The sequence below is a fragment of the Urocitellus parryii genome, chromosome 8 (genome assembly GCF_045843805.1).
Source record: "Urocitellus parryii isolate mUroPar1 chromosome 8, mUroPar1.hap1, whole genome shotgun sequence".
NCBI lineage: Eukaryota > Metazoa > Chordata > Mammalia > Rodentia > Sciuridae > Urocitellus > Urocitellus parryii.
In genome coordinates, this window is record NC_135538.1 from 4,984,675 (window position 1) to 4,999,986 (window position 15,312).

Here is a 15,312-nt window from a genome sequence, read left to right on the forward strand (position 1 = left end):
CTTAAAAGTATTCAGTCATCGTTTTTTCTGACACTTCCTATTGCACAAACCATTTCCTGTTCCCAGGACTGCTGACACTAGGAAGTAAAAGAACAAACAACTCGATGAATGGGAGGTTGGATCCCAGGCAGGCTGTGTCCTTAGCTGCAATAACAGTGCCTCTGATGCTGGCCAAGGCCTCATGTTCTCTAAGACACAGTTCTCAGCTACTGGGCTGGAGAAGCAGCTCTGGAGTAGCAGGAGAGCGAGGAGAGAAAAGGCTCTCTCCCTCCAGCCCCTGCCCTAGAATCAACTTCCTTGTCAGCAGAGACGCTGAGAAGATGATATCTTCTGGATGGTTCAGGAGCCTGGTGGACAGATGCCATCCTCCAAAGTGTGCTGGGGCTCCCCATGACACCTGGGTGGATTCTTCTGTGATGCTCCAGCACTGAGGGCTGTGGGTGACCCAGGGTTTAATGTGTGGGGTCCAGTCTCCTTCAGGGCTGCAGCAGGCCAGATCCAATTCAAGGGCTCTGTTAGGTCCCTGCCCCAGGGTGCCACAGCCAAGGGCAGAGGAGTGAAAGTGCAATAGGGGTGAGCACCCTGCCTGCACAGTCAACCAAACCCGGCTTCCTTCTCACCTCCCCACACGTTCCATTAGCAATAGCAAGAGGCCAATTTGTCTTTATTTTTTGTTTTGTTTTGTTTTTTAATCAGATACCATGGGGACAAAAGCTCTTGTTTTGAGGTACTTAAAATCTGAGAGTGGAACGGAAGAAGAGAAAAATGTGCATACAGTCACAGGTGGCTTGTGCAAGTTCGAGTCATTAGATCACCTCTGAAGCAACTAGATGACAGGGACTCCCTCCAGGTTCCCAGGCCTTCACTGAAGGGCATTTCATCTCTTGGAGTAAAACCCCTGCAAGTTTTAGCTCAGCAAGACTAGATTCCTAAGACCATGACCTCTGTTGCCCTGCATTTGAGCACAAGGCCTCCACAACATTTACCCATGAAGCCAAAGTTTTCCCCACTGATTTTCAAGGTGTCCAAGTGATTTTCAGAGCATCATTTTAAAATGATGGCTGGGATACACACAAATCATGATAGCTGAAAGGAAAAAAGAAGCTTTCCAATGAAAGGTTTTGAGTCTCAATTAGGAGTCTGGTTCACAGGGAGTCACTGACCCCATTGTAACAGAATTTACCTTTGCATCATGGGTTTCCTTGTCTACCCAGAGGCCACACTGTCAATAGATATCTGGGGACATGATTCAGTCTGCTATAACTGAATCCCTGAGGTTATAAGGGATTCAGTAAGAACTTTCCTTCCAAGATCTATTTTTACAAAAATGACTTATTGTAACTGTGTACAATGATTATGCAATAAGAAAGGGTAATGCAGAAAGCCAAGTGGCCTGTTCTCATACCAGATTTCCCCACGGCCAGGCCTTCCTCATATAACTGAGCTGGAGTTCACTTAGTGAGTGACACACACATGTCTGAACTCAGCGCCAAGCTCTGCTTAGAGAGTCCCCTCTCCCCAGCCTCAAGGTCAGCAGCTCCCCTGGGCTTCTCCCATTCCCTCTGCCATCATGTGAGTCTGGGGGCCTTTCCCTTCAGTCTCACAGCCTCTCCATGGGATTCGAAGGGGCCACGAGTTATTTTGAAATACATTGGTAAGATGTGGCGGGATTTCTTACTTGTAATGTCTGCATATCAGCACCATGATGTGTGCATCCGTAGTTTCATTCTCAATGTCTGTCATGGCATGTCCTAGATGTAAACCTTTGCTAGCTTCTTAATATACCTTTTTTAGCCAACATAAGATTGATCTTTACTTACCCTCCATTTGACATTGTCTCCTGTGGTCTCCACTTTATCTTTCTAGCCTTCATGCGTGAGGCCACTCTAGTAACTAAAGAGGTAAAGGGAGATGGCCTGAGGAAGAAGACAGCAAAGGGGAAAGGGCAAGAAGGGCAAATTACCCCCCCCCCCCGAAATCTCTTTTGCTGGGAAGTGAACCTTAAAGAATCTTGTTTTTCAAGTTCTGAACACAGGGTTACCTCTTCTTACCTGCCAGGTCAAGGTTTAGCTCTTCCTTCCCTCAGCTACATCTCATTCTATTGGCTGTGGTCTGCATCTCTATCTTCTGTTCAAGTTGGTTCAAAGCAGCTCAAGAGAGCTTTATGATTCTGTGCCCTGTTTGAAATTGTTTGCAAGATCTGGATTGTTGAAGAAAAGGTGCTGGTTTTTCAATGATGTCAACTCTTGGAAAATATCAGAAAGCATTCCAAATAAAGGGTCCTTGGATCTGTCATTTTTTAAAAATTGGAATCAAATTAGATTACTGGCCAACTGCACAGATCTAAAAAACTGCTGTCATTCATTTTATCTTTTTCCTCTTTAAGAGTCCAGAGGAAACCCAGGATCTAGGGAGAAAATCTTTGCGCTAATTAAATCTTAGTTTGTTCTACCTGGGTCTGATCTGCACAGCAGCTTTCAAGGCCCAGCAGTTCCAACCAAATAGTTCAGGAACTGATGTTCACCCTTGGCAATGACAAGCGTCACTGATTACAGCCACCAAGTGTCTGTGATCCCCAAATTCTTTCAAGATTTACAAAGCTGTAATATTTTCTTCCTAATTTAAGTGCACTTTTGATGAACAGATTGGTACATGGCTTCCACTGAATGCACACATGAATTTCTGTGTAACACAGATCCTTCTTGGGGCTGAGTGTCAAGGGCAAGGGGTATCAAGAGAAACATATGGATCCCCTGAGTCCAAGGGGCTTTCTGGCCAGCTACCATCCACCCAGCCCTCTCCCCATGTGCTGTCCTCCCTCCTGGGCCAGCCCAGCATGGAGGCAAGCCACTTCTTCTCTCCAGCCACTCCCATGGTGTCTCTAACTGCCTCTTCTCCCAGGGCTACTCCAGTCGGGACACAGCTTCTTCATCCTCTCCTCAGCCCTGTTGCCTCCAAAATAAACAGTAGAAAAAAGGACAAAGGAGTATTAGTAACAGAAAGGTCAGAGAGTTTTAAAAATTACCAACATGGGAAAATTACAAGGTTGTTAAAGAAGCTCAAGAAACTAAGGGCAGTGGTTCCCAGTACCTGACCTCATCTACATTTCATTGGAAGCTTGGGTCAGCCATGTAGAACATCTTCCAGATATTGTGTGTAGCTGGAGGTCCCTGGTTCCTTCTCTGTCCTAGGCTGGGTCTACCACATGGAGAGTCCAGACCACATGCCCACCCTTTAACAGAAACCCTCTTCTTCCTCCCTCAAAGGTTTTCTGGCTGGGCATTAGGCTACTGTTCTGATCTTGCTGCCTGTCTCCCCCGCCCCGGGTCTTCAGGATCCGAACTGTGCCTCTTGCACGTGCCTCCTCTGTCCCTCTAGCCTGATCCAGAGCAGGAGGCTAGTTGGTATCCTCTTTGTCATTGAATTTAGGTTGGCCCAGCATGGCAATAGAGCATGACAGCCAAAAGCTGTGTCAGGCATCCAAATGGCCATACCTATAATACCTACTTTACTGTGTTAGAGTGAGGATGAAATCTGGAGTGGCTGAAAACCCCCTCGAATGTGTCTGGAGTACAGCTCAGTGAATCCTTGCTGCTGTTGTGATTCTTGTCAGCATCCAGTCACCACTCTTCCACTGCCCCCTCTCACGTGAGGCCTGGTGTGAGGCACGGGATCAAACTGTGCCTCTGGCAGGTCTGCAGGGTGGTGAAGGGCAAGGACCAAAAATCACAAAGCCACAGTCTAAGTCTTGTCACAAGAACATACTTGGGATCTTTAGGAACTTTTAATGGGATTCTGCCTGAGGACAAGAACAGGAGAAGGTTGTGCTGAGAAAACTATGGAAGGAGCTGCCAGGAGCTGAACAGGAAAAGGCCAGAAGGGAACTGTCTCAGACAAATAGAGGAAAGGCATTCTTGCTAGGAAAGTCCCAGCTATCTGGGTGACACCTGGCTGATTTACACTGGCCCCAGTGTAATAAACACATCTAGTCTCCTTAGGCCATTGCACTCTATAGAAAAAGGCATTCTGGAGCCTGCCTCTGTGACTGCCACCTCTCTGCCTCAAAGCTCCACCTCCAGATGCGCCTTCCTCAGAGGTGCAGTAATGTGCGTGAGCTGAAGCGCCAGCTGGGGAACAGTGCTGACCAGATTGTATGCAATAGCATGTGTATGTGCGAATATGGAGCAATGAATCCCACCATTGTGTGTAATTATAATGCACCAATAAAGCATATGAAAAAAAGGGAGGAGGAGTGTTATCATTTAGATGCGAGGTGTCCCCCAAAAGCTCACAAGTGAGACAATGCAAAAAGGCTTTAGAGGTGAAATGACTGGATTATGAGTGCTTTAACCCCATCAGTGAATTAATCCCCTGATGGGGATTAAGTGAGTGTGACTGCAGGTGGGTAGGGTGTGGCTGGAGGAGGTGGGTCCTGGAGGCACGCCTTTGGGTTTATATTTTTTCCTCATTGAACTGAGTCAGTCAGTCTCTCTCTTCTCCTCTCCCTCCCTCCCACCCGCCCCTCCTTCCTTGTGTGATGTCCTCAGCTACTTTCCTCCACTACATACTTCTCTCATGATGTTCTGCCTTGAGGAATGGAGTTGGATGTTTATGGGCTGAGACCTCTGAAACTGTGAGCCCCCAATAAACTTCCTCCTTGAATTTGTTCTTGTCAGGTCTTTTGGCCACAGCAGTGAAAAAGCTGACTTAAACAACCAGCATGTTAGTAACATGGCTTGTACTGGCTGAGTGTTTCCTATGTGTCTGACACTGCCTAGGCCTTTACAAACTCTCATTTGTGTTTCTAACAGACACCTGTGTGGCCATCTTGTACCAAATCCTGGCCACAACAGTTTCTAGTCCTGCAGCCTGGAGTAAATAAGTAAACTCTGGTTGCCTGTGTTTCTTAATCCTCCAGTGAGGATTCTCACCATGTCCCCCAGCTAGCTGAGAAGATGCTGTGAATTAATATGTGTGAACAGTTGCAGTAAGAACTCTGTAACTTCTATACTATGCAGCTATAAGGGCCACTTGTTTCCCACCCACTTGCAGAATAGTGGTGACTGATGAAGCAAAGACTGACAGTGGTTTACCAAAGTTTATTCTCTCTTCTTGCTGAGCACATAACTAATCTACATTTCCCACCTCCCTTGAAGTTAGGTGTGACCATGTGCTTGAGTTCCAGTGCATTGAACATGAACTTAAATAAATAAATAAAAAAATAAATGGAAATTAGCTGAGGTGATATGTACCTCTTCCAGGCCTGGCCCATGAAATTCTCCTCCTGCACTCTACCATCACTTCCTGTCCTATCCAGATCAGCTGCAATAGAGACCTGCTGAAAACGTATTGAAGATGTGGGTCCCACAATGAGTGCATGGAGAAAGATCATCCTTCAGGACTTCCCCCTTGTGCAGTTCTATTACCTAAATCAGAAACGACCTTCCGTCATTATTTGAACTAGCATGCATCTGGCTAGCAGCCTAGCCAGCCTTTATGACACAACCAAGGAACGCTGAGCTCCACAGGACCAATCTTGTAGGAGAGCGTGGGAGATCCATTTGTTGCATATGCAGCATGTTCTCGTTCTCTTCTGCCTTCTCTCCTTTCTGTAGGACAACCTGCACCACCAAATAAGCCAGCCATCCATAATGGGCTGCTGCGCCACGGCCTCAGCTGTTGGTTCAAGGTTAGCCACCTACCCAAGGCAGGCTAATCAGTCCTTGCAACAAGACCTGTTGAAGCTGTCAGGAGAGAAAGGATCTCTCATTTTCATTTTCGGTGGATTTCTGGCTTTAGAGTGGAAGGTACTTTAGGAATCCAGGCAAAGAGTGTACCAAAGAAAGAAGCCAACACAGAGAAAAGCAGAGCTAACCAGGAAGCGCATTCCGAGCAACACCATTTGAACTCTTATATTCATTACTGTTTGATTCACATTGCCTGAGTACCTTGGTCTATAAGCCTCCTTTTTTGTTTAAGCTGATTAGAGCTAGGTTTTTGCAGTACTTAAGTTTGCAAATTACCAATTTACCAGCTTTGCCCATTACCCTGGCTTCCTTGTGCCTCTCACTCTGGTACAATCCACCTTCCCAACATCTGCTCTGAAAGCCATCTTGATGATCCCATCTTCATATTCATGACATTAAAATTTCTTAAACAATCATGTAGTACAGGCCTGACTTTCCCTGAGGGAAGGACTACTAGTCATTTACAGTGGTCTCAGATGCTAATATTCATTTTTAGGAAGGGAACCTTGCTATGTATGCTAGAGCACAAGATCCCAGTAGAAGAAACCTCATAGAACTACTCAAATTTCAGGCTGGGGTTTAGCTCAGGGGTAGAGCACTTACACAGCATAATCAAAGCCATGCGTTCAGTCCCTAAGAGAACCAAAAACAAAAAGTGTTTCCCAAAGAACCATCACATTTCTTTTTATTGCACTGTACTTTGGTCTTATTGAAGATTTCATAAAGTAAGTGGTGAATTTGGGAAGCTGGAAATTTTTGCAAATTTCTTCCAAAATGTTTTTTTTTGTGATAGAATTTGACCAACAGTATTTTGATATGTTTCTTCATTTAAAGCTATAGAATTGCCAGAGATTTACAAAATGAGAAATAACATCAACAATATCAACTAATTTTTTATAATTATGCAGACGATCCTCCCAGCATTTACTTCAGTCTTTTGATCAAATAAATATTCCTACCAATATTTGGTGGGATCATTTTCTAAGACCCCACTACTTCTTTTATATTGCCAGACTTTTATTTTCAAATTCCAACGTGTACAAACCAAACTCTTGTCAAAATGGAGAATCTTTAAAGCTGTTTTTCTCATCACTTTCATTTTTCTTTCCTTGGGTGCAAGTTTTTTTTTTTGTCATATGTATCCCCAGGCTTTGAGTTCTTGGTCCCTGAGGAACCACTCTTGGGGGGTTGGGGTGGGAGACTTTTCTAGCCTCATCTTGGCCCTTGAACTTTACCTTCCTTCTCCCCCGTTGCTCTGCATACCTCAGCCTGTCCCAAGTCAAGTGCCAGGAGTCCCAACTCCGTAGGAAAATCTTTTTAAAATAGTTCTTAAAAGATTTGCATGCTGGGGGAAGGGAAAGTCAGAGTCACTGTAGAGAGTTCCTACCGAGGACCGTCAGTTCTGTGAATGTGGCAGTGAGGTTACACAACCTTGTGAATGCAGTTAATGCCACTGAATCGTGCACACCCAAAATGACAACTTTTATGTATATTTTGTCACAATAAAAGCAAATTTATTCCTGTTTCCTGTTTGTATGGTTGTGTAAATGATTAATTACAGATGCGTCACTCCGTATTTCTCTTCAAGAAAAATGAAGAAGTCAGTCAAACAGAAAGAGTAAAGCGGTTCTGTTCCTCGGAGAAGTGCAGGAGAGAACAAAGCCCACACACTCTTTGCCAACTGTCTCTAGAAACCGGCTCTGTTCGCTCATGCGCAGAGAAAAGCCAGGCCGGACGGTGGGGCGGGCGGGACGGGTGGACGGCCCCGGGGACCGCGGGTCTGCGCTTCCAGCACCTTTCATCCTTTGTCCCCTCGTCGATTCACATGCAGATTAACGCGGGCCCACTCCCCACGAAATCCTCCTTTTTCACCCTGTTTGGAAGGTGGAGGAGCCTCTGAATATGCATGAGGCGTTTCCCGGGTTTCGGGGCTGGCCGCGGGAGGGACGGGGATGAATGCGCCTGCACCCCGCGCGCCCTGGGCAGCGGTTCCCAGAAGGGGAGGGCCGGGGCGGCGGGATCAGAGAGGGAGGCTGTCCGGAGAGGGGCGAGCGGCACAGCTCCACCCGCGGGGAGAACAAAGTTTCATCTTGCTTTCTGGAGTTGCAAGTGTCTGTTGTTCCCAGTCCTAGGAATGCGCCCTAGCCTCGGTCCCTGGACAACCGCAGCCCACGCCGGCTCTTCCCAGTGGTGGGCCACAGTGAAGGACATCTCGATCTGGGAAATCAACGTTGATGAGAAAACAAAGAGCTGACCACCGTCTCAGTACCGTGCTCTTACACCTGCTCCTGCAGGCCCGCCTGAGTGCGCACCCCAGAGGACCCCCAGGATCTCTATGGCACTGTCCATATGCGGTGTCTTTCTCTCCCTCTGCCTTTTAGATACTATTTTCATTAGGCTAGCTAAATTCCACTTTAAAGTGAATTCACCCTAAATGTGTTTGCATGAAATTTTATCTAGTTATGGCTTAGAGTGTAAATCATCTTTAATTATAGGTAAGCGTTAGGGTATTTTAATAGATAGAATGATATATTAGCACACCGGAGCTGAAATGCAGACATTTTAATGGCCTTAATATCACACTGCCAGAAATAGTCATCTTTCCAACCTTTAATCTTCTCCCTGGACTCCTCTCCCTTTCCCTGCTCAAATGAACAGCGCCTGCCCAAGAAGCCTGCCTTAGTCCTGCTCAGAGGGAATGCAGAGACGCTGTCAGTATCCACATTTGCACATGTAAAGGGTGTGTTGACAACAATTCTTCTCTGTTATTTTGTAAAATATTACCCTCACCTGGTATTTATTTTCATTTGTAGGTCTTAATATACAGAGAGATTAAAGTTTTATTTCTTTCAAAAATTTATTCTAGAATCAAGTCATATTTAGCCTGCTCTCTTTGCCTGCGTCACACACTACCTCTGCCCAAACTGCTGCTCCAGCTGAAGGGAGGTAAAGCAGTAAACCATCCCCAAGTTCCCTTTAAACACATGGAAGACTTCCCTACACACTTTTGTAATGAACTGAAAATTAGTTGCTATTAATATTTCTTTCAAGTTAGAGTAAAAGGTAGAATGTCCTCTTCTATTTTCCAGCCCCCGCCCCCACCAATGAAATTCTGGTTACTTGATTCTTAGTTATTTGAATACTAATCAAATCATACCTATTTATGTGACAATCTTTATAATTCAAGCATTAATATTATTAGCTTGTAGCCAAGGTATCATTAAACCTGGTTCATCAATAAAATCTAAGACAAAAAGTTCACACAGAAATTTTTAATTGTGTGACAGACACTTGTTCTCAGCATTATTTCATAGTCATTTATTACTTCTTCAGATGAATAGGCCCTTGGTATATCTAAGTTTAAGGAAGACTATAGCTAAAAAAAAAAAAAAAAAAAGAGTTAATGGAAGTGTTCAAAAAATTCTTCCCAATTCTTCCTTGGGGGAAAAAAATGCATTGCTAAGAAGCTGTTTCACAAGGGGATTTTGTAGAAACAGTGGAGATTAATGACACATAAACTTGGCCATCATTTTCTGCATAAATAAATATATGTGTACGTGAACATAACTATTACCTGTTGATGGCATAGCAACACAGGCCAATTACATCCCACACTTCCCCATGGAAGCAGGGTACCTCCTCCAGCATGACGCAGGAAGGAGCCAGCCATGCCATCACCAGGTCTGACATGTGCAGGACCCCCTACAGCAGGCCTTCTGGCTGACCACAGGGGAAGGCCAGGATACACAGGAGTAAAGTGAGTGTCCCCAAGAAAGCTTTCTGTTGACTAAAATATATTCCTCACCAGTGAACTCTACTTCTCGAAATTCCTCTTATTATAAGTCTTTAACACACACACTCATCTTCTGAGAGGATGTCATTATCAAGGGTCACCTCCAACCGAAATAGTGCATTGGAGTAGCCTGAGCGGGAAGGGGAGTCAAGACTGTAAGGAACGAAGAGAGGAGAAGGTCAGGCCCTGACAGCAGAGCCCTGTAGCTGAACGCAGAACGGGGTTCTCTAAAGGCAGAGGTACAGGTGGGTGGGGAGCACGTAAGAGAGGTGGGGGGGTAGAACCAGCTGAGGACAAATGGTACAGAAGCTTCTCCAGGAAAATGAAGCAAATATGAAACTCGGTTGTCATCTGTGAACTTGAACCCTGTGTTTTAATCAAATTGTCCACATGAATGAGGTGAGCGAACAGACGTTTTCAAATATCGAGGAGAGTACAGTACTCTCAGAGGATTTCTACAAGGCAATTTGGTACCAGATACCAAAAAGTTCAGGATTTATATGTTCTTTGGGCTGTAATTTCACTTCTCAGAATTTACTTTGTATAAATTATCATGAATGAGAGCCATATTGTTTCAAATGGAAAAAAAATCATTTTTTTTATTATTGTTGGTTTAGCTATTATTTCTATAATAAGCAGAATCGATTATGTGGTAAGAAATCAGTAATAAAAGTTGTTAAGGAGTTTGTTCACAGTTGTTGAGGACATCCCTTGCTTGAGCCACACGAAAGCTCCTCAGGTGCTGCAGAAGTGCTCCGGGAGAGTCCATGCACAAACACTCTTAAAGCAGTGCCTCTCCTGACATCAAAACAAATCATGAAAGACAGTAGAATGAATTGGAAAAGGTACCCATAGGCCTTTGATGGTTCAATTTAAGCATTTTTTAAAAAAATATTTTAATGTATTGTCATGCAAATTAATCAATATGCATATAAAAATTATTATATATTTAACAGCAATATTAGTAAACCATAAAAATCCATTAAAAACTCTAAAATATTTATTGGTCACCCTGAAGGTTGTGAAAGCAACAATTCAACACTCTAAAAATTGGTAAATAAAAGGAAGGAATAGAACACTTTAGACTACCTTTTTTCTAATATATATATTTATATATTAGAATACACAACCAGGGAAACTCCTCATCACATACAACCACAAGAATCAGATTCTACTTAGAATAAGGTATACTCCATGTATGTACAATAGGTCAAAATATACTCTACTGTCATGTATATCTAAAAAGAACACATAAAAACTATTTTTTTAAATCATGAAAAATTTCAGCAACTCAGTCATACTTTGAGTAGTACACAGAATTTGAAATTTTTCAATAAATTCAAATATGAATTTCTGAAAACAGTATAAGCATTCTCAATTTTTTAAAAAAATACACATGAAACATAAACAACACAACATTTTCCACTCTCTAAACTTCTCTTCTATGTACTTTCTTTCTTTCCTAGTGCAACTGCGTTACCATGGAGTTTCATGCAAACAGAGCAGCATTGTAGAACACCACTTTTTCTCAAACCAGACATGATCCAAATTTGTATTAAAGCAGCAAAGTACAAATAAACATATCTATAAGGAGTCTTAGCTCAGAACTGAAATTAAAAATGACACTCTTGTATTGTCTCTTTCCTCACAAAGCTTTATCTCATGGAATGATTTTTGTTTCTCAAACATTTTAAAAATATCTGATCCCTGAAACCTTCACCTAACTCACTGCCAAGTTTTAAAACACTGTCAATTTTGTAACGTTTTTCCGCATGCTTTTCAAACTTGCAGGATGGGGAGCCGAGCCCCCAACTGTTTCCCTGGAGGCTCTGGGTGGGATTGGCTGCCACTCATTGTGATATTTGTCCAGCCCCAAATTGCTTTTGCCCTAGACAGCGACACATGTTTCACAGCTGAGCCTACAACCACATTGAATCTAAAAGTTTACTGGCTAACCGCCAAATTCCAAACTACCCTGACCTGTCTCTGCGGTTCTCTGACAGCATGTACACGTACAAACTTGTCTGAAAGAGTTGGTTTGTAGATAGTGAGAAACTGTCCTAGAAGTATCCCCACAATGAAGTAATCCCTTTACTCTGTGCATAAGACAACCAGTTAATTTTGTGTTAAAAAAAAAAAAGCAACATTTTCTTTTAAATTTTTTTTTGATGAATCACTTTAATTTCATGGTTTGTTTACATTGGTTAATTAATCACTGAGTTATCTATGAAGTTGAATTTTAAATATGACTTTTCATAATCTAAGGAAGAATTTTCATTGAATAATAATGTTTTAAGTTCCAGTCATCTCACCATGTTTAAGCAGGTGTTTGAATGAAGCTACTGTCCTAACTGCTTCAAGTGCAAAAGCCCCCTGGAGTGTCTCTTGGCCAGAGGCCATCAGAACCTAGGCTTCTGGGTTCCCTTCCCCTGCAATCTGGGCCAGTCCCCTATTGACTGTGTTGTGTGTTGGACTTCCCAAACCAGAAACGAGACTGCTACATGAAAGCCAGTGAGCCAACCTAGACTTCTGCTTATTTCACCCCTAGATAGTATTGCCCAAAGACATGAAAACTAGGGCAGATCAAATTTGGAGCCTAGCAGCCTCTGCTACGTGCCTTAAAGGACTGTTGACGCCTTTCAAAGAGGTGCTATAATTCAGTTTTGTGGCAGCCTTCTTTCCACTTTTTTTTTTGTATCTACCACTGACTTTTTTCCTAAGCAGTTGAGTGCCAGTTCTTGACATTTCTTAATTGTTAAAAGCAACATATAAAGGAGAAATATGAGTAATAAGACTTATATAATGCACGATTTTAAGCAGAATCCATCTATAAAATCATTCAGTCTTTCTAAAGTATGTGAATGGAATTTGTTTGCATAAATGTAATTCCACCAAAGGCTTCTAAACTGGGAACTAATTACACGATCTAATTTTGGCGCTTTCCCAAAGTTAATCTCTGAATTAGTTATCTTTTGCTTTTTCTTTTATGTGTCATCTTGCTTTTTCACATTTCATTAGGAATTAAAAACCAAGAGAGCCGAAGTACAAGCTATTTATATTTTATCAAGTCTCAAGATAATGGAAAATATTCTAACTGCAGTTAGAACCACAGAAGAATCAGGTAATTTCTAAACCAATATTTTGGCAGGATGAAAGAACAAATAATTATGAGCAGCAATATCTTAAAACATTTTTTAAGTGATCCCAAGGAGGACAGTTATTGTACAGTTTTCATTTTTAATTGAAATGAACCTCTGTACCACATGTGTTCAGCTGTGTGTGTGTGTGTGTGTGTGTGTGTGTGTGTGTGTGTGTGGTTCTGAGGGGTAGTAAATGGTATGTCAAGACATGAGTTCAAGCTCTGTTCCTTTATGTGCTGATTGACAGTAGGGAAGTCAGCTAATGTCTCTGAACTTCACTTTTCTCATCTAAAATTTGAGCTAACAATGCTTATTCATCTGATTCAAGGGCTTGTCATAAAATTAAAAGAAATAGTCTATGTGAAACTTTGCATTAATAATATATATAAGGTCCTAATAATGTAGTGGTGAATACCATCATTTTAGCAACAATTCAATATGAGATTTGGGGCCATTTATTGAACTCTACCAATTTTGTCACATGTGAAAGTAAGGTTATTGTATAATGGATTGCTGGAATAGAAATGATAATTGCAGTATAACCTTGAGCATAGGTATATTAGTTATAACTTTTTTTTTCAAGTAACATGAACTTCAAATAGTTGCAGCCAAAGTGGGAAGGTATTTATTCAAGGTCTCAAGTGTCTGGAAAGGGCCAGGGGATAGCTGAGCCTTCAAGGCCACTGGGGCTGGAAGCTGGATGCTAAAAGACTTGTCTTTTCTCACTGCATATTGTCCTTCTCCCACCCTGTCCACGTGAGGCTGGACACACAGCCATGGCAACTCCTGTCCCCTCATCTCACAACTCTGCAACAGGAAAAAACACCTGGGCTAACGTGCCCACCTCCTCACCCAAGCCTTAAGCCCTGCCATGCCTGTTGTAAAGTCCCAGGAAAAGGCCCCAGCATCTGGGCTCAGGTCAGGGGCCGGGATGGGAGCTGTCATGAGCAGCCACCATCTGAACCCAATGGTGGGGACAAGAGAGAAGCACTCAGAGAAGAGCTGTGCTGTCCTCAGAGGAGAGGAAGGGCCAAGCAGGCACAGCAAAAACTCATAGACAGCAGAATGTCAAGTCGACCTCAGAGCCAGGGTTAGTAACCCCCCTGTTTCAATTTTAGGAAGCAGCACTATTTCAGAGAATGTCTCGTGTTTAAAATTGTGTTTATTTACTACCTGTTAAATCATGCATTAAGACTTACTTTGGAAGATCCCTGAAATTTTTAAAATTAGGAATTACAACAGCCATTATTTACAATGTGCTCATAATTGGCTGTTGTAGAATACCACCAAAAGAAACAACAGATGAATAACAACCCAAGCACAGATCCTTCAGTGCTCTGCCTCTTCTTTTAGGTCCCTTTGTGGAATTTCCCACTGTTGAACAAGTTTCCCTGGGGCCGGTGTCTGTTTGGCAATACTGTGCCTGCTGTGTGAAGATGTCTGTGACCCTAAGGTGGGGACTTACATCCCAGGCTTCAACTTGCTGGCCAGCCCCAGCTCTCTGTACTGGTTTGAGCGGGTGCTGTCCACTTGAAGGGCCCCACCCATCTCTCCCTGCCCAGCTGGGCCCATGGTTTCCTCAGGACCCTCCCATCCTGTGCCCCCTCCTGTCTGCCCTGTGGACCCGCTCCTTCTTCCTCCTGTGAACGTGCCCTCCCAGCGTGTTTGCTGGCACTGCGCAGGCACAGCTCTGTACCTCTTTTCAAGTTGTTACATGTGTACATTTTGTCTCTCCAAAGGATTAAAACCTGAGTGAGTGCCATGTTTCTTTGCAGGAGCTGGCAGTGACCTTGGATGCTGCCAGAAGAAAGCATTTGGCACATCATTGTAAAGACAGAACTTTAAGCAAACACCTGGCCAACTTCAGTTCTCTGCCCCATTCCCATCTGCGTCCCTTGTCTGATGGGGAACTGGGAATATGTTTGCCCAGGTCTTGTCTCTGGGCCTGGGGCCTGGGGCCATGAGAGGACGGAGCACCTCCTGCCTCTGGTAGCAATAGGAAAGCTAGAGGATAAATGCTGAAAATAATACCCTGGGGTGAGGGCCAAGGTCATGGCCAGTGAGTGAGTCCAAACCATGTCATAAATTAAAGTAACTTGGAAAACTGGGAGCTGAGGTAGGGAGCCAAAATGAGTGGTGCCGAGCCACAGAGAAAGCCAAGGTCACACTGTCCAAGGTCATCTGAGCATTTCCAGTTGTGGGCTGTGGACGAGCCTGTCTCACTGGGGCAGGGGAAGCCGGAACCTTCAGACAGTAGCCAGAAGCTTGGGGGCTTATTTGCTAGGTCATTCCACATGCTCCCAGGGATTCCCTACTTTAACATTTAAAGCTCCTCCAGGAGATTCTACTCTGGTCACTCAAAGCCTTGACACCTATGGAGCCAATTCCAGTGTAACTGTGTTACCTTCATCCAAACAGAAATTGCCCCCAACGTTCTACAAATCCAGAATCCAGCAGCACAGAGAAAAAACAACAGTTAAGGAGCTAACACCATGAGGTGGAATGAACTCATCATGGCTTGTGGCTCTGCACGTGTGGAGGGGGATGTGACAGTCGCACACTTTATCTAACAGTCCACACACTTCCTCCTCTTTCCTCCTCTTCCTGTTGGGACATTTCATACTTTGCCACA